This window comes from Canis lupus (assembly GCF_048164855.1).
Source record: "Canis lupus baileyi chromosome 16 unlocalized genomic scaffold, mCanLup2.hap1 SUPER_16_unloc_1, whole genome shotgun sequence".
In the NCBI taxonomy this organism is placed as follows: Eukaryota; Metazoa; Chordata; class Mammalia; order Carnivora; family Canidae; genus Canis; species Canis lupus.
In genome coordinates, this window is record NW_027326424.1 from 814,547 (window position 1) to 833,809 (window position 19,263).

Sequence of the window (19,263 nt, forward strand, 5' to 3'; positions counted from 1 at the left end):
CAAAGAGGATCCACCCTGGGGCTTTCACTAAGACCGGCTTTCATTCTGATCCCCCCAATATCCTCTGGATTGGGAGGTTCTCTCAGTTGCTCAAAAACACTGCGTTATTGGCCTTCTGAATTCTGGTCCAAACCACCAAACACAGGCAAACACACAGCAGAAGATAAAAGAGAGTCATTCTGTAGGAAAACTCAACTAGTGGATCTCTAGACTCTAAGAGTCTGGACAGGAAAGAAGAGGGAGACACAGGGGAAAGCAGTGCTGCCTGCCTCAGAGCAGCAGCACCTGGATGTGGCTAGTGACACAGAATCTCCAGTGTCCGTCAGGTCTACTAAAAAAGAATTCGAATTTTAATGAGATCCCCAAGTGATTGGAATGCACATCACATCAAAGTGTTTCTGTGTTCTTCTCTCTCGAATTTATTGAGCTAAAACGAGCATACAAGAAGATGCGCAGCCACCACCCAGAGGAATATAGAAAACGTGTCCATCGTATCTGGAACATTTCCACATGCTCCTTCTCAATCAAAAACAGCTCTCTCGACCCCCTCCCAGAAATGACAATTTTGCTGACTTCGATCATTATATGCTAATTTAGGTCTTCTTGAATTTCATAAAAATAGAATAATTCAAGATGAATTTCTGTTTATTTCTGGCCTCCTTTGATCAAACAATATTTTTGAGATTCATTCATGTTGTTGTGTCAGTAGCTTGTCCTTTTTAAAAAACTACTGTGTAGGGAACCCTGGGTGGTGCAGAGGTTTAGTGCCTGCCTTTGGCCCAGGGCGCGATCCTGGAGACCCAGGATCGAATCCCATGTCGGGCTCCCGGGGAATGAAGCCTGCTTCTCCCTCTGCCTGTGTCTCTGCCCCTCTCTCTCTCTCTGTGACTATCATAAATAAATAAAAATTTTAAAAAAAACTGCTGTGTAGTGATTCCTATAAATATACTACTTTTTTATTATATTCTTCTATTGAAGGGCTTTTGGTATTTTCTAGTTTGGGGCTATTATTAATAAAGCGCTTGTGTGTGGGGGGGTGGGTGTATGCACACGCATGTGTGTGTGGACACATTCTGAGAGAAGAAATGTCTTGGCGTGAATGTGTTGTCATACGTAGGTGTGTGTTTAATTTTATTAGATATTACCAACATGTTTTCCAATGTGGTTGGACCATTTTACACTCCCACGAGCAATAAGATGAATCCCGGTCACTCTACCTCCTTGACAATAGTTGGTATTGTCAGCAGCTTAAATTTAGCCATTCTGGTGGGTGTGTAGTGGGATCTCTTTGTGGTTTTAATTTGAATTTTCAGATGACTAATGAAGCAGAGCACTTTTCATATACATGTTAGCTATCAGACATCTTTTGATAAGGGTCTACTTAAGTCTATTCCCCATATTTTAACTGAGTCATATATATATATTATTCAATTATAGAAATTCATTAATATTCTACACAGTCTTTGTCAGACACATGCTTGATAGGTAGCTCCTAGGACAGTTGTCAATGATCCCCACTTCTTTGTACTCACACCTTTGCATAATCTCCTCTTGGGTGCGGTGCTGGTAGATGAGACCTGTGGCTTATTTCTAATTAGCAGGAGGAAAAATGATATGTCACTACTGAGTTTAGGTTACATAAGATTGTATTGTTGGCATGCATAATTTGCTGAAGCAAGCTGTCATGTTGGAGAGGTCTACACTCAAGGAACTAAGAAAGGTCAGGGCCCTTAATCCAACTTCCCTGGAAGAATTCAATTCTGCCAATCACCATGTGAGCTTGGAAGAAGGTCCCTTCCACGTCCAACCTTCGGATGATATTCCAGCTCTGGCTGAAATCTTGATTTGTTGCATTGTGAGAGATTCTAAAGCAGAAGCCCCAGCTGAGCCATGCTCAAACCCCTGACACACAGAAATTATGAGATTATGTTGTCGCAAACTGCTGAATTTATCATGATTTATCACACAGAAGCAGATGATAAACATGAATTGCAAATGTTTTTCCCAAGCTAATGAATTGTCATTTTGATTGTTGTGGTGGTGGTATCTCAGTGTGGTTTTAATTTGCATTTCCCTAATGAGCCTTTTGGTGTGCTTTTGGCTATAGGGTATCTTCAGTGTGAAGTATCTGTTCAAATCTTTGGCTGTATTTTTAACGGAATTATCTTTCATTATTATTATTGAGTTATAGGATTTTTTTAAATTCTAGTTATAAGTTCTTTTTCAAATTCATATAATGAAAATGTTTTCTCCCAATCTACACTTGGCATTTTTATATGTATTTTTTTTCTAATTTTTGTAAAGGTATCTTTTGAAAAACTGCAAAAGAAAGTCTGAGAATTCTAGATAATCAAAAGTGAGCTTTGAAAGAACATCTTGGAGGACATATTTGAAGTGAAAATGATGATTGTGGCTTGGAGGCAAGGCAGCCATTATGAAGAGGTGACAACATTCTGGATAGAGTCTGGATAGAGTGTGCAGGATTTGGCTGTAGGGTAAGAGAAAAATGGAAGAATCAAAATTGGCTCCTGCATTTTGGTTTTGGTAACTGAAAGTTCAAATTTTCTCCTTTTGAAGTATGCTGGTGACCTCCCTTCAAGGTGAAGTATTTCCCAAAGTCTCTACTACTTTCTATTAACCCCAGGTAATAATAAGGCCAATGTCAGTTATCATTTCCCATCATGTTTACATCATTATTTTTTTCTCTTTTACCTTATCTACCTCACCCATTTATATCATCAGGTCGATTCCTAGAGGTCTTCGGTTTTACAAGTCCAGGTACAAAACAACACTTCCCCAGATTTGGTGTCACAAAGTATGTTCTTCTCAACTATGTGTAATGTTGGGCAAACACATGACTTTCTAATATTTAGTTTTCTCATCTGTCAGGTTCCTATCTCACAAAGTGAGGAAAAACATTGTCAATCATAAATTGATGTGAAAAAATGACTATTTACCTCGTCTTTTCTTTATCTGAAAAAATGTTTATGACTGCTGTTTCTTTTGGTTCCCACTGAGTCAAAAGCAGTTACTTTCTTTTGCAATACGTTCCTGTTTGATCTTTCTTTTTCCAGTCTCCCATCCACAAATTGACTGTGGTCACCACCACATACTCTATCTAATAAATCTCATTTGTCTTATGACTCTTGAATCTTACTTGACTTCCTGTTTCCCATGAAACTTGAAGGAGCTCTGTTAATTTTCGCCCCCTTCATTGTGAACTGGGTTTTACTTGTGCCAACACATACTTTGCTCCCACCTCCGATTTGGCTTTGACTTGGTTTTCCCTCTCCATGGGGGGCGGGGGGAGGAGCCTTCACTTATATTTCAGTGCCACAATTTTTTTTTTTTTTTTTTTTTTACAAATCTTGCTTCCTTATGAAATATTCTTGCCATTTGCAATGCCTTTCATCCTTTGGACTCTTGAGGAACTTACTTGTCTATATTTCTTTTAGAATTACAAAAATCCTTGTGGTACTTCTTAATGGTTTCCTATTTTTCCAAATAAGGTGTTCTTTTAGGACAGAAGTCATATTTCTCTTTTCTCCACATCCTCAGCAATATTTATCGTTTTGATAACAGGCATCCTAAGAGGTGTGAGATGCTATCTTGTTATGGTTTTGATTTTCATTTCCCTGATGATTAGTAATCTAAGCATCTTTCAGTATACCTGTTGGCAATTTGTTTGCACTCTTTGGAAAAATTTTTAATTGTGTTCTTTTCCATTTTAAAATCAGGTTATTTGTATTTTTTTGCTATTGGGTTCTAAGTTTACTTATATATCTTGTATATTAACTCCTTATTGGATATACATTTTGCAAATATTTTCTCTCATTCCATAGGTTGCCTTTCCATTTGTCTATTTTGTTGACTGTTTCATTTGTTTACAGAAACTTTTTAGCTTGATGTAGTCCAGCTTTTGCTTTGGTCACCTTTGTATCTGCTGACAAATCCAAAAACTCATTGCCAAGACCAACCTTCCATGTTTTCTTATGGGAATTTTATAGTTTCAGTTCTTAAATGTATGTCTTCAATCTATTCTGAGCAATTTTTGTGTTGGATAAGATAAGGGTCCAATTTCATTCTTTTTCATGTGGCTATCCAGTTTTACCATGACCATTTATTGAAGAGACTATCCATTCCCATTATTCTTGGTGCTTTTATCAAAAATTAGTTGACCATATATGTGTGGATTCATTTCTGGGCTCACTATTCTGTAACATTGATCTATGTGTCTATTCTGTTTTCATGTTAATACTATAGCTTTGTAATATAGTTTGAAATCAGAAACAGTGATGCCCCCAGCTCTGGTTTCCATACTCAAGACTGCTTTAGTTATCTGGGGTCTTTCATGGTTCCATACAAATTTTAGAATTTTTTTCCTACTTCTGTAAATAGTTCTGTTGGAATTTTGACAGGATTACATTGGATCTTAGGTCATTTTGAATAGTACGGACATTTTAACATATTATTTTTTCTAATCTGTGAACATAAGATATCTTTCTATTGCTTTGTGTCTTCTTCAACTTCTTTTATCAATGTCTTATAATTTTCAGTGTACATATATTTTATCTCCTGGGTTAAATCTATTCCTAATTATTTTATTCTTTTTGATGTTATTGTAAGTGGGATTATTTCCTTAAAATTTTTTTTAGAGTTCATTGTTAGTGTATAGAAACACACTGATTTTTGTATTTGATTTTGTATCTTGCAACTTTATTGAATTTATCTGTTCTAAGTTGTCGGGGTCTTCTTTTGGTAAGATTGTTAGATTTTTTTGTATATAATATGCGTTTTGCAAACAGATAATTTACTTCTTTTTTGATTTGGATACTGTTTTTTTTCTTGCTTAATTGCTCTGGCTAAGGCTTTCAATGCTATGTTAATAGAAGTAACAAGAGTGGGAACCCTGCACCTTTGTTTTGTTCCTGATCTTAAACGAATATAACATAATTATTCTGAGTTTCATCCATATTGTTGACATGTATCAGTAGCTTGTACCTTTTTATTATTAGCTAGTATTCCATCATATGGGTATGCCAGCAATTGATGGACATTTGGACTGTTTCTAGTTTGAGGCTATTTTGAATAATGCTATTTACTTTTGTAGAAGTTCTTGTGGGGATATATGTTTTCATTTTACTTCAGTATATACCTAATAGTGGAACTGCTTGATCACATGATACATTTATGAATTTATATTTAACTTTTTAAGAAGGTGCCAGACTGTTTTCCAAACAGATAATTTTTAATTTAAAAATATCCAGGAGTCTTCAAATCTCCCAAAAGAAGGACCACCAACAAAGGAAAGAAAAACTTTTTGACAGACAGTGAAGTTTTGCTATTGCTATACTTATGTAGATGTATATCTTTAGTACCAACAACCAAACCAGGGTTTTTTCATTGCTTTTCATTACCTGTAAACCAAAACCTATAAGGTGATTTGGAGAAATCCTACATAATTCTAATCTATTTCTATTTAATGATGATAAAGTATTTTAATGTCAAAAAACAAATAGCATATAACAGAAATATAGTGACTTCGAAAGTTAACTGGGAAATTCCAAGTGACCCATGAAGGGGAATATCACAATCTCACTTTATAGTGATTATTGACATGAGTTCCTGGTTTCCTTTAGAGAATTCTCTCAAAGCATATAGGATTCTTTCTCCTTTCAGATGAGCCAGATCTATCATAGCCAACATCACTTATATATTTATATATTAAAGATTTATTTTATGCTTTTTCTTAAAAAGCAAAAATGATGGTCTTCAAGTGTTTAGTAGAAATGAGCAACGCTGTTTGATCTAGTTGGATGAATATCAAAATTGACATCTATTCAGATGTGGTCGGTACAAAACATCTTTTGTTTTTTTCTAGGAAGTGCCCTATGCATTTCAAGTATATCCTGGTGCACATGAGTGTGATGGATTATTTCAAAATATTATGTTGTCCAATCACTGTGAATTAACCATACACTGAATATCATGAGAACAAAAGGCCTGAGGAAATCAGTTCCAGTAAATTAAGATCCACCTTAGATGTCATTCCCATGGGCAACCTTCATTTGAACTTGACTAGGATGATTATAAAACTTTGTTCAATTTAGGCCCAAGTGGTATGCATTTCACTAATAATGAAGCACAAATCTTATTTTTTAAAAAGTATATTTTTCTCATATCAACATACTTTATGAAATAAACAAAATAAAGAATATGTTCATTTTCATTCTTGACATATACTGGTTATGTTGTTCTTTACTTAAAACCAAGCTTGATAGAACATTGGATTGAAGCCTTCGGGAAGATCATTCAGGCTTCAAACCTGAGGCAGGGGGAAAAAAAATCAGAGTTTTACTGATGTGTGCTACTTAATTTTGTAGAGAAAGAATTACCCACATGGCACTCAGAGTTAACATGCTCTGAACATTTCAGAAAAAGAAATGAATGTACTAGGAAAACTGGGTTTATTGTCCCTGAAATACCACCATCTTCTCAAAAATACATGGCAGCATAATGTTATCAATTTTAAATTGCTACCAACGACAATGTGGATATATCACTGCCATCCCTGAGATGTTTTGCAAATATTTCTCTCCTTGACCAAGCCACAAATTCAATTTGTTCCCAGTTAAATCCTCATAAAACAGTGTCTTTGACAAATGATTGTTTTTTTCCTTCCCAACCCAGAGAAATGCCAGACTGGGCTATTTTCACTTTTGGTGGGAAATGTTCCATTTAGACTGACGCACAATTACGTGGCAAATATCCTGATGTTCTTTTTCTTGTCATATGGCTGAACTTTAGAGAGTTGTGAAAGTGGCCTGATGATTATAATAAAAATAGTTAATTTAGTCTGTTTTAAGCACGTTACTTGCATTATTCACTTATTCATTACACTTATGCTGAGTTAGGTACTATAATTATACCCATTTCATATGGGGGGGGAGACTGAAACTAATGACATCTAAATAATTTACCTATAATCAATAAATGGCACCCCTCTTTTCACTATCTTTTATCATTCTTTGTTCACATTGAACAGAAAAGATTTTGATCGACCAATTTAAAGATATTAAAATCATTGTGCAATATCTTCTTGGAATATAAACATAAAGTGTCTCTAGTATCTAGAAGATTTTCCTATGAAACCATATAGATTTTTTTAAGAAACACAAATTATATACATTATTTAAAAGGTGTCGGATATCTAATATTTAATAGTCTTATTTATGAATTTATATTTTATTATATTTATATAATACAAATAGACTATTTTTAAAAATACTTTGTGGATAGGTAGATACATATATACACGTATGCATATAAACATACATACATCCATACATTGCCAGAAAGGACTCCCAGACTATTATATAAAATCCTAGGCAATCCCTAAGCAGCAAAATTTTAAAAGTCAAAATGCCTCTGATACCTCTGGCAGGCAACTAGTATACTTTGAAGAGCATTGGCCCCAACTTGTTACCAGGTAACGGAAATGAATCCTGATTGGTTGGTGAACATAGTCCAAGACTAAAAGAGGGATCAAAAGGATGAGTGGGCAAAAGCCATCTTGACCCACTGACATATTTATTTAACCTTGTCTTAGTTTTTTCACAGTTCATACCCCATGTACCAGCTAACCTAGCCTCTTTGTTGATCCCTATATATACCAGGGATGATCTGTGGGACAATTTTTAGGTCTTTGGAGTGATTACCACAGTCTCCATACCTATGCTTCTCACTTTAAAACATTTTGAAAGGCTTCCTCATCCCACTTTACCTCGTATGAGCTACTACTACTTTTTTTTTACCCCTGTAACAGGAAACTAAGGTTCAATGACCTGAGATTACAGTTTGAAAGACTGGCCCTTCTTGGTTTAGAATTGAGGTCAATAAACTTTTCCTATAAAGATCCAGAAAAAAACGTTTTCAGCTCGGAGGATCATATAGTCTCTGTCACAACTACTCACCTCTGCCACCGTAGTGCAAAATCAGCCATAGATGATTCATAAATAGATGAGTGTGGTTCTTTATTTATAAATACAGGTGGTGGGCCAGATTTGGCCCATGAGCACATAGTTTACTCCTGGTTTGGAATGATGTACCAAGTGTTAAGTTCTTTCTGGAGCCTTTAATCCTCCCCCTTCATGTTTATACCCAGGAGGGGAGTATGAGCATCCCACTGACCAAGTCCTCACTGTAGCTGCAGAGCCCTGGCCTCACCTACGTCTTATTTAGATATTGTACCCTTAGGTAGTTTTGCCCAACAGTACCAGGAGATCAGATATCAATACTATTTTTTTTGCATTCCCTCTAAATATATTTTTTACATTCTGGAAAACTGTTTCACCTCTGGTTAATAATTGCTTATGTCATCAAAAACAGTGAGTGCAATATTTTCCTTAATATTTTTTTGGGGGGGGCTGGTAAGGGGAGGTGTTGTCTTAATGACATGGAGTGGCCAGGCACCGTCAGACTTCACACATAGGTTTGTTTGCGCAACAGCAAGACTGTGGCTATGTGGTTTATGTGTTTAAGAGGTAGCTGTACTCTGCCACACAGTGTGAATTTTTAAAAATGAAAGGGTGTGTGTCATGGAAAGAGAATGAAGGATTCAAATAGTAAACATATCCATCTTTTAAATAGGCCCTTTATGGCATAGCACTCAAACACAGCCTTCTTGAAGAGAGTTGATGATGGGAGCTGTGCCTCAGTGACCAAATGGTAAAAGTTGGAAAACAATGCGTGTAGGGGCTGTCCCCACAATCCGCAGTGAGTACGAGACTTGTTCAAGGGAGGGTTCTTGGCACAGCGATGGAAGTAAGCTTTTAGTCCAGCTCCCGTTTCTAATCCTAAATCAAACCACTACACTCAGTCTCTCACTTTAATAAGCACTAAATCCACATGCTAGGTTTCAAAAGAAAGAAAAAACCTACTTTAACTATTAAAACTTCCCTGAAACCTACTCATGGGAACAGAGAACATATGGTGCTGTAATTTTTTTTTTTAAGCAAGACATCTGTACTATTCAAGAAATAGCTAAAATCTGTCGGATTCCAGAAACTTTTATAAGCTGAACTCCAAAATAGATAAATTATTTTTATTAGATTCAGCCATGGACAATTCATGAAGAAAATTCTAGCTGGAAAACAACTTTTTAAAAGAGAAGCTTTGGTAAAGTGTCAGTTTACATCTTGATTTCAAATAGCAAATGTTAAGAAAACTACTTTAATTTTCAACGCATGTGTGATGGAGTCCAGCTACAAAAATCCTGTGCGTAAGTAATGGGAAACAATGGTGAACAGATCCGTTCTCCTGCTGTGACCTCTCCAGGAAGCATTCCCGAGTGCTCAGTGCTAGCTATTTACAGGACATCTCTTTATGAGCACCTACTATGGACCAGGCATCATGCAGGGGCACTTGGAAACGCAGTGAGCCGCATTAAAGAGAAGAATGCCAGCCTCAAGAGAGCTTGTTTTTTGTTTTTTTTTAAGATGTTATTTATTTATTCATGAGAGACAGAGAGAGAGAGGCAGAGACACAGGCAAAGGGAGAAGCAGGCTCCCTGCAGGGAGCCCGACGTGTGACTCGATCCCAGGTCTCCAGGATCAGGCCCTGGGCTGAAGGGCGCTGAGTCACCCGGGCTGCCCAAGAGAGCTTAAATCTTAAAACAGACATTGAAAATGACAACGAATTGGCTGCAATGTGGACTGGGAAAACTTATTTAAGAGCTTGGTTTTTACCAGAAGACTGTTTAGTCAACACAATGGCTGGAGGGGTGTCTTCCAGGCAGTTGGAACAGAATCTAGGCCTTGAGGACTAGAAATGAGACACATTTGAGGAAAGCAAAGCATATCAGCAAAGCCTGAGCAGAGAAAATAAAGGGAAGAAAACCACCTAATTCTGAGAGGTGGAGGGGACAAGTACTACAGAGGCTTGAAAGACCCAATAAGGACTCAAAAGTTCACCTGCATTATCCTTTTCTTTCTCCCATAGGAAAGTGATTTCCCCAGAGTACTTGGGATATAAATTCATTTCCAGATCGCTTCTCGGCCTTTTGGCTAAGATCAAGTGTAGTATCTGTTTTTTTTTTTTCTTTTTAAAAAGATTTATTTATTTATTGAGAGAGAGAGAGGAATAGCAGGAGAGAGAGAGATGAGCAGGGGGTGCAGGGAGAAGCAGGCTCCCCACTAAGGAGGGAGCTTGACAAGTTGATTGATTTCAAATGTTACACAAATTTTATTTTATTTTCTTATTTATTTTTTATTTTTTTATAAATTTATTTTTTATTGGTGTTCAATTTGCCAACACATAGAATAATACCCAGTGCTCATCCCATCAAGTGCCCACCTCAGTGCCCGTCACCCAGTCACCCCCACCCCCCGCCCACCTCCCCTTCCACCACCCCTAGTTCGTTTCCCAGAGTTAGGAATCTTATCAGTTTAAATTCATTTCCAGAGAAAAACATACCAGGCAATGAGCTTTAAATACTGGATGCAGGGATCCCTGGGTGGCGCAGCGGTTTGGCGCCTGCCTTTGGCCCAGGGCGTGATCCTGGAGATCCGGGATCGGATCCCACGTCAGGCTCCCGGTGCATGGAGCCTGCTTCTCCCTCTGCCTGTGTCTCTGCCTCTCTCTCTCTCTCACTGTGTGCCTATCATAAATAAATAAAAAAAAAAAAAAAAATTAAATACTGGATGCAATGCTTAAGCCAGTTTTTGAATCACTGAGCACAAAATTTACACCCTGGTTTTTCTGTTTCATAGAAATAAACAGGATTGATCAGTGAACAGTTATCTTAGAGTAGACAGTATGAGGAACAACAAATATGCCAAATGAGGAAAAAGTATTTTTGTGCACTGAGGAAACTTACAGGTATCTCCAATTTTTCATAGCAATTGACTCCTTATTAACCAGAGAGTGACTAAAAGTACTTTCCAATGAAAACAAAACCAACTATGTGTAACAAAACAAGACATTCTATTGGGGGAAAAAAATCTGCTATAAAAAAATCTATATAATAAGGTTCATTGTTTTGGAACACAGAAGGGAGAAAAATTCACCATTCTAATATAGATTTTTATTTTTTTGCAAACTATTGTCCGGTTTTGTACATCTTTACAGCAACAGTTATTTCTTTATTTTCTGTATGTTTTCATTTAATGTTACTTCCCATATTTCAAAAGATTCGACATCATCATTTTTAATGACTGCAAATACTCCATCTCTAAGTAATTAATTGTGACAATTCTGATTATGTGTCAGTGTTGCATGATTGAGAAAGTTGGTTGAAAAGGAAAAGGTTTTCTGCACTAGGGCTTGATGTATGTTCAAATCACTAAATTTAAGTAAAAAGAAATGAATCATTTTAATGAAATTGTTGGAACAGTGCATGGTCCTTTCACCTATAAAATTTGGCAATACCAAAATGAATGGAATAAATTTCAGAAATCTGAATATCTGCTAAAACCTCTTACTATTTAAATAGTACTAATTATTTTTAATAGACTTTATTTTTTTAAAAAAGCAGTTTTCAGGCCACAACAAAATTGAAATGAAAGTACGGAGTTTCCAAGTACCCCCTCTGCTCCTGACACGCAGCCTCCTTCACTATAAACATCCCACACCACACTGATGCATTTGTTACAATCAATGAACCTACCCTGACACATTATTGTCACCCAACCTCCATAATTTACATTAGGGATCACTCTTGGTCTTGTACATTCTATGGGTTTTGACAAACATATAATGACATGCATCCACCACTATAGTATCGTATAGAATGGCCTCACTACCCTAAAAATCCAATATGCCCTGCTTTTTCTTCCCTCCCCCGTTACCCCCAGCAACCATCAATCTTTTTACTCTCTCCAGAGTTTCACCTTTTCCGGAATGCTGTATAGTTAGAATCAGAGAATATGTAGTTTTTTCAGACTGGCTCCTTTCACTTAGTGATATGTATTTATGTTTCCACCATGTCTTTTCATAACTTGATAGTTCATTTATTTTTAGCACTGAGTAGAATTTCATTGTCTGGATGTTCCAAAGTTTACTTATCCATTCATCTACTGAAGGATATCTTGGTTGATTCCCAGTTTGGGGAATTATGAATAAAGCTGCTATAAACATCCACGTGCAGGTTTTTGTACCCACATATGAAGTTGAAATATCAGAGTACTGGATCATATGATAAGAGTATGGTCAGTTTTGTAAGAAACCACCAAACTGTCTTCCCAAATAGTTATAACATTTTTGCATTCCCACCAGCAGTGAACAAGAGCCCTCATTTCTTCACAGCCTCATCAGCATTTGGTGTTGTGTTTTGGATCGTCACTATTCTAATAGTTATGTAGCTCTATTGATTACTTTTTTCTTTAAAAAGCACAAACAAAACAAGTCTTTATTCAGCGAAGACTTGAAATCATTTTGCCAACTTTTTTTCTTCCGTAATTTTTGTTTGCTTTCACTAAGAATGCCAAAAGTATTCACAATGCAATGGAACTTCATTTGTATCAACCAGAAGCAAAGACTCTAACAGATCAGTGAGTTATTCTTTTTTACTTTTCTTATTTAGTATTTTTATGAGAGATATTCATAAAATAGAGAAAAAAACTTATAAAATTTGCCACCTACTCAGTATACACTGTGATCTCTCCTTGTCCCTCCTCCTACCCCCTCTCTCTTCTCCCTTCCCTTTCACCCCCAATTTCCTTTTCTCCTTCCTTCCCTTTTTCTCAATTTCTTAATCTCTTTACGCCACTCCCATCATATTTTTGCTTCTACTACTCCAATGAAACTACTCTTGTCGAGATCACCAACAACTCCCACTTGTCAAATCCAGAAACCAATCATCTGGCTTCTTCTTACTAGACTCTGGACAGCCTCCACACACCACACTTCTGTGTAACTCCATTCATCCCACCAAACACATCTTCTCACTCTGTGTCCTTCACTACTCTTCTTCCTATCAAACTCTTAAATTTTAGAATCAAAAGGGCTCAGCTATAGAATATCTATGCTTCACTACATATGCTTTCTTCCCTAAGTAATCTCATTCAATCCCATGGATTTAAAATCTTCTATCTGCTGATGAGTTCAAAATATATGGCTCTAGTCCTGAACCCTCCTTGAACTCCAGACTCATAAATCCAACTCTAAAACTTAAAATACACAGAACAGAATAATTCAATCATAAATCTTCCTTTTCACATACCCCTATCCACACCCTAGATGCAATATTCTGCAGTCTCATGCTTCTCAGAGAATGGCACCTCTCTCTGCTCACTGGCTTGGGCCTAAAGTTCAAAGTCTGCCTTCATTTCTCAGAATCCCCAAGAGCCAAATCAATCAGAAGTTCTTGCAACTCCATCCTCAAGACATCTTAAACCCTCCTGCTCATCAACACCCTCCTTCTGCACAGCCTTTGTGTCTCACCTGGACTGCTACTGTCACCCACCTGTTCTCAATCCTTCCTCTCTTGTCCTGCTGCAGAGCATCCTTCACACAGTGGTTGGAGTCATGTGACGTGATGTAAGAAATTGATGTTGCTTTGCCCCAGTTTTGTTGAAACATCAATATTAGGTACCAAAGCAAGTGTCAGGCAAATCCTCACATGTGGTTTTACAAAAGAAATCCTCCATAACTTTTTCCAATTATCTTGAATCTCTCTTACCCATTCTGATCAAGAAAGAATCCGACAGGAAGAGGATTGAGGAGGATGCTGGGTAAAGGGATACCTTTGCTCCCTGTCCAGTAAAGCTGCCAGGAAGACAAGGAACTTTCAGCAGGAAGGGTCTGGATTTGTACTTCTGGGTGCCCAGAAGCCTATCGAGAATGTTTAGTGGTCCACAGGAATAGAGACTTAAATATCCCAGTCAAAGGAAATACAGGAAACATAGGCCCACCACAGCATCTCATGAGAGGAAGTTTCTGTTTTAATCATGTTTTTGGCCCAGGGAATGCAAAGCCAGCCAGCCCAGTCTCATCCACCCACAAGAACCATGTAGAGGGGCTGTCGTGGGCAAGGAGGGAAGTCAGTTAGACCCTGTTTCCAATGCAGGCAGGCTTCCCAGAGAGTGCCAGCCTGACCAGGGGAGAGGAGAGAAATGAGGACTAAATCAAATTCAGGATTTGGATTGTTGCACAGGGCTGGACACTCTCCTGAACTGAAACTCTGTTTGCAATTTAGAGTCATTACAGAATTGTGTATTACGAAAGAGTGAGCAGAAATGTTGCAGGTCTGCCAGAGTTTTCATCCAGGACCGGGGCAAGGTGATTCCTACTGAATACATTTTAAGAGGAGGTGGGAATAACATAAAAAGGCATTTGACTTTGTTACCAGTCACTCTTGTTCAAAAATGCCCTTAGGTGATCTACCAAGCATATAAATCAGATCCTCTCTGTCCTCTGTAATTCTCTCTAATGCCCTCCACTGGATTTAGAATAAGATCTAAATTTTTTCCATTGCATTTAGAATAGAATCCAAGTAAGATCTATCTCACAGCCTTCAAGTTTTTACCCAATCTAGCTCCTGTTGAACACTTCCCAGTCTTCCCCAACCATTTCTCCCTTGGTGACTGCTCCAAAAAACCCTGGTCTTCTTTCCATTCTTCGAACATATCAAGCTTACTCTTTCCTCAAGGACTTTCTCTTTGCTGTTCCTTGCCTCTGGAGTCTTCTTCCTTTAGATATTTGCAAATATAAACCTTCATTTCTTTTAGGTATGCTAACATATCATTTTTTCAAAGATATCTTCCTAAATTACATTATCTAATTACGACTCTTCCACCATTCCACCATTAGCACGTGACCCTTCATCAGCTGTCCTCATGCACTGTCCCTCCACCAACATCATATTTCTACAGTTCTACAAGGAAGAAATGAAAAGGAAGTAATAACCAATAATTTCATCACCATAATCATGATGAAAAGTGTGAGATATATGAGGAGCTCACTTAGGTTAGAATAAACTTTTTCACTTACAAACGACTAACACATTGACTATTTAGAAAAATTTATTTTTATTGTAATAAAACATATATAACATAAAATGTACCACTTAACCAGTTTTAAGTGGACAGTTCTGTGGCATTTAGTACATTTACACTGTCATGCCACCATCACCACCAGCCACCTCTGGAACTTTTCATCTTTCCAAACAGAAACTCTGTACACATGAAACACTAACTCTTCATTTTCCTTCCTCCAGTTCTAGCTAACCACCATTCTACTTTCTGTTTCTATGAATTTGACTACTCTGGGTACCACATGTAAGTGGAACCACATAATATTTGTCCTTTTATGCCTGGTTTATTTCACTTAGCAGAATGTCTTCAAGGTTCATTCATGTCCTAGCATATGTCAGAATTTTATTCCTCTGTAAGGCTGAATAATATTACACTGTATATATAGACCACATTTTGTTTATCTACTCATCCACTGATGGTCATTTGAGTCATTTCCACTTTTTAGCTATGTGGATAACAGCTCTATGAACAGGGTTGTATAAATATCTCTTTGAACCTCTGTTATCAATTCTATTGATATTTATCTAGGAATTGTTAGATCATATGGTAATTCTATATATAGAGAGAACTATATAGGAAAAGAAATTGTTTTGAGGAACCTCCATACTCTTTTCCACAGGAGCACATTGACTTTTATTTAAAAGAAAACTATATATATATATATAAATATATATATATATTTATATATATATACACATATATATATACACACACACATATATGTATATTCAGTATATATATATGAAATTCAGTATATATATAAATTCAGTAGAGACACAGAGAGAGAAGCAGAGACATAGGCAGAAGGAGAAACAGGCTGTCTCCAGGGAACCTGATGTCAGACTCGATCCCAGGACTCCAGGATCACAACCTGAGCTGAAGGCAAATGCTCAACCAGTTACCCACTCAGGTGCTCTGACACATTGACTTTTAACTTCACAATATAAATTATATTTATAAATTATAAACTATGCCATTATAAATGTGTGTGCTTTATTTTCTCTGTGTCAGGTCTCTTATTTAGATGACTTAGCTATAATGTCATATTCAATTCTCATAGGAGACAGGTTCTTTTCTTCGCGTTGTCCACAGAATAGAAATGTGACCAAGTTGCTTCTATGTGACTTACTTCATAAATAGTTTAATATTATAGGTAGGGCTGCCTGGGTGGCTCTGTCCATTAAGCATCTGCCTTTGGCTCAGGTCATGATCCCAGAGTCCTGGGATCCAGCCGGAAGTGGGGCTCCCTGCTCAGCAGGGAGTCTACTTCTCTCTCTCCCCCTGTGCGCGCGCGCTCTCTCTCTCTCTCTCTCTCTCATGTGCACACACTCTCAAATAAATTAATTAATTTAAAAAATCTTATAAGTAGGTAGCATTATATATAATATGGCACTTTATCATCTCTAGAACCTGAAGAAATCCTCGGAATCATGAAAGAGTAAGCCCAAAGAAATAGAGTACATATTTTGTCTGTAGGAAAGAAAGTTTTTAATTTTTGTTTTCTTACATGGTAGTTCAAATCTGTTAGCACCTAAGCCTCTTCTAACTGAAGGTTCCCTCTCTGAACTTCCTTCTGAGTAAAATGGTCAGTGTATGAGAAAGGCAGACAAGTGGCTGTTTCTTAGAAGAACTGCAGGTGAGCCAGTCTATGGACACATGTCATGGAGAAGGAAGAAAAAGCAAAACAAGCAACCTTACCAGGTCACCATTGATGAGATTACTAATTTTCCAAATGCAACCAAAGTAAACTCACTCTCCAACAGGAATATCAAAAGTAGAGGTCTCCCATTAACCTGAACAAAGCATTCCTCCACATTCTAAACAAGGATTATTGCATCAAATTATACTGAGACTCAGACAATATGCCAGTAATAAGGAGCCCAAAGAGGAAATCCCAGTTTATATGACTCACTGTTTTGAACAAATATTAACATTGGCTAGCCAACATTTCCCTTTGTATCACTTTTCCAGATTACCAAGAAGTTATATAATACTTCAAAGTAGCCAATACAGGCAAACTAGATAAACTATTTGGATTACTCATTTCATTACCAACAGCTTCAGTCAACTTACTTTGTAAAAGAAGGGAAAAAAAATTCTGAGCTTTATAACAGGCTCATCTAACTCTGAGAAGTCCTAAGTTGAGAAGGGATCGAGACAGCATTTCTTCCTAGTTTAAAATCAGCTCAGCCTGAGCATAATGGAGTCTCACATAAAACAACTTTTGCAAATGTCAAAGAGCTCTTTCTTCAGAAGCGTTTACCTAGGCCGGCCTCTGATATGTTAACAAATCTTCAGGAGTTGACAAATGTAAATAATATAAATTTCTCTACTGAGATGGACAAATTCACTTTTTTTTCCTGGGAATTACAAAATAATAATGACAACATTATTCAGCAAATTCATGCCCACATGCAAAATGATAATGCAGTCAACCTTAAATTAAAGGGCTAGATTAGATGAGCTATAAACTAAGTCCTTCACAGACCTAAATCTTTTGGGTCTTCATTTCCACGAAAACCAAATTTATGTTCTATGTCCATGCTATTAAATCAAAACAGGAGTACACTGCTCTTTCGTATTCCAATCTAGGTTTAAGATTTGCAGACATTTCCTATGTGAGATAGGGAATGAGTTTGAGGGGCTATTGAAAAAGTCCATGGACGGGGGCATGAGTGATTTATCCCATTGGATTTAGTGATCGCACACCACTAGGATCATCTTTATTATTATCTGACCAACGTTATATAGGAATTTCAGTAGGTGAAAAATGTTGTAAGTGTTGTGTCCTGCAGTGGCCGTGGCATTGTAAGTATGCATACGTGGCCACACACAGTGGTGGAGCAGAGGCTCTTATGAGGGAGCAAAGACAAGAAAATCTTTGCTGAGTGGCAGGAGAGCTGAAAAGAAAGGGGATTCAATGCTGGACACACATGTGAATGAATAACTCTTAGAAACCATCAAGTAAAACGAATCCCCAGACACAAAGTGCACAAAAGCCAAAAACGATGAGAAAATATACATGCGTAGATATTGCATGTGTGCATATGATAGTATAAAGAGGAATGTATATTTCTGCATTGTGGATAGGTAAACTAATTCCAGGTAGATCCATTAAATATGGATATTCTGGAAGACATAATCTCTAAAAGGAGGTCAACACCTGGAAGAGGAAGTAAGAGAGCAGAAGGGAACAGAAAAAAAGATTAGCTAGGTCATAGTCTGACCCCCATAATTGACTAAAATTATGGATTCCCTTAACCTAGATTTCTCTTCCTAGACTATTGATTTAGCTCTGACTCTGAACCCTCTTAGAAACAACAACAAAAAAAAAGTCCATTGATTTTTCTCATAGTCAGTCTGTTCCTAAGGCCCTTACAGCTAATCAGTTACCACCTCCCCCTACTTATCTTATCGGGGCTTTCTAATTTCCTCCATTAAGAGATGTCTGACTCTGTAGTGCTGAAATCTCACAGTCTGGGTACATAAGGAGATTAAACTGAGTCACTGATTCCCCTTGATCTTCTCTACTTCCCCTTATTGAAGGCGTGTCTCTGTTTACCATGAAAGATAAGGGGGTGCAGACAAGGCAGGAATAGGATCTTAGAAGATGCAAAGGATTTAGATCTTTGCCTTGTGTATACAGTAGGTGACAAGAAAGTTCCACATGGGGAAACTATAAAGGCTTCTTCAACTATAGTTCATTATACTCTGCTTATGAAAAACCAGAGCTCTGATGATGTCTGAGGGTGTAACCAGACTCCAGCCTTTTTAAAGAGTAGTGATTAGCTGAAGTGTTTCTGACAGCTAAATAAATATTTTCTAAATAAAAATATACTGTATGTTTTAAAGGGAATATCAGAACCATTTTTAGAAAGGAGGATTGCTACTCTGGGATTCCCCAGCTGCCAGGTTCTGTTCTAAGTAGAAACTGCTATTTTCTGACTGTCGCCAGCTGGAAGCTCCACTGTGCCAGCTAAATGGCATTTTGGTTAAACCATTCAAGGTCTAGAGCTGCAAGAAGCAATGGATATCTGAATAAGTAAAGCAAACTTTACAAAAGTCCATTTTAAAAGCTTTGTGGATATATGGGTATAATCCCAGATTTGAGATCTAGTAATGAGCAATAATTGGGGTAGAGAGAGAGAGAATCCTAGAGAGCCCTAGAGAGTTCCAAAGAAAGAAACCCTTATCACACAGGAACCAATCCCAATAATGGAGGATGACACGG

General features: G+C 37.3%; 1 long non-coding RNA gene and 1 pseudogene across 2 annotated transcripts in view; one reads left to right on the forward strand and one right to left on the reverse strand.

The window, feature by feature from the left end:
- Window positions 1-19,263, reverse strand: part of LOC140629520 (uncharacterized) — a 365,612-nt gene that overhangs the window by 74,759 nt on the left and 271,590 nt on the right. The window lies entirely within an intron of this gene.
- Window positions 10,045-10,146, forward strand: LOC140629542 (U2 spliceosomal RNA; annotated as a pseudogene).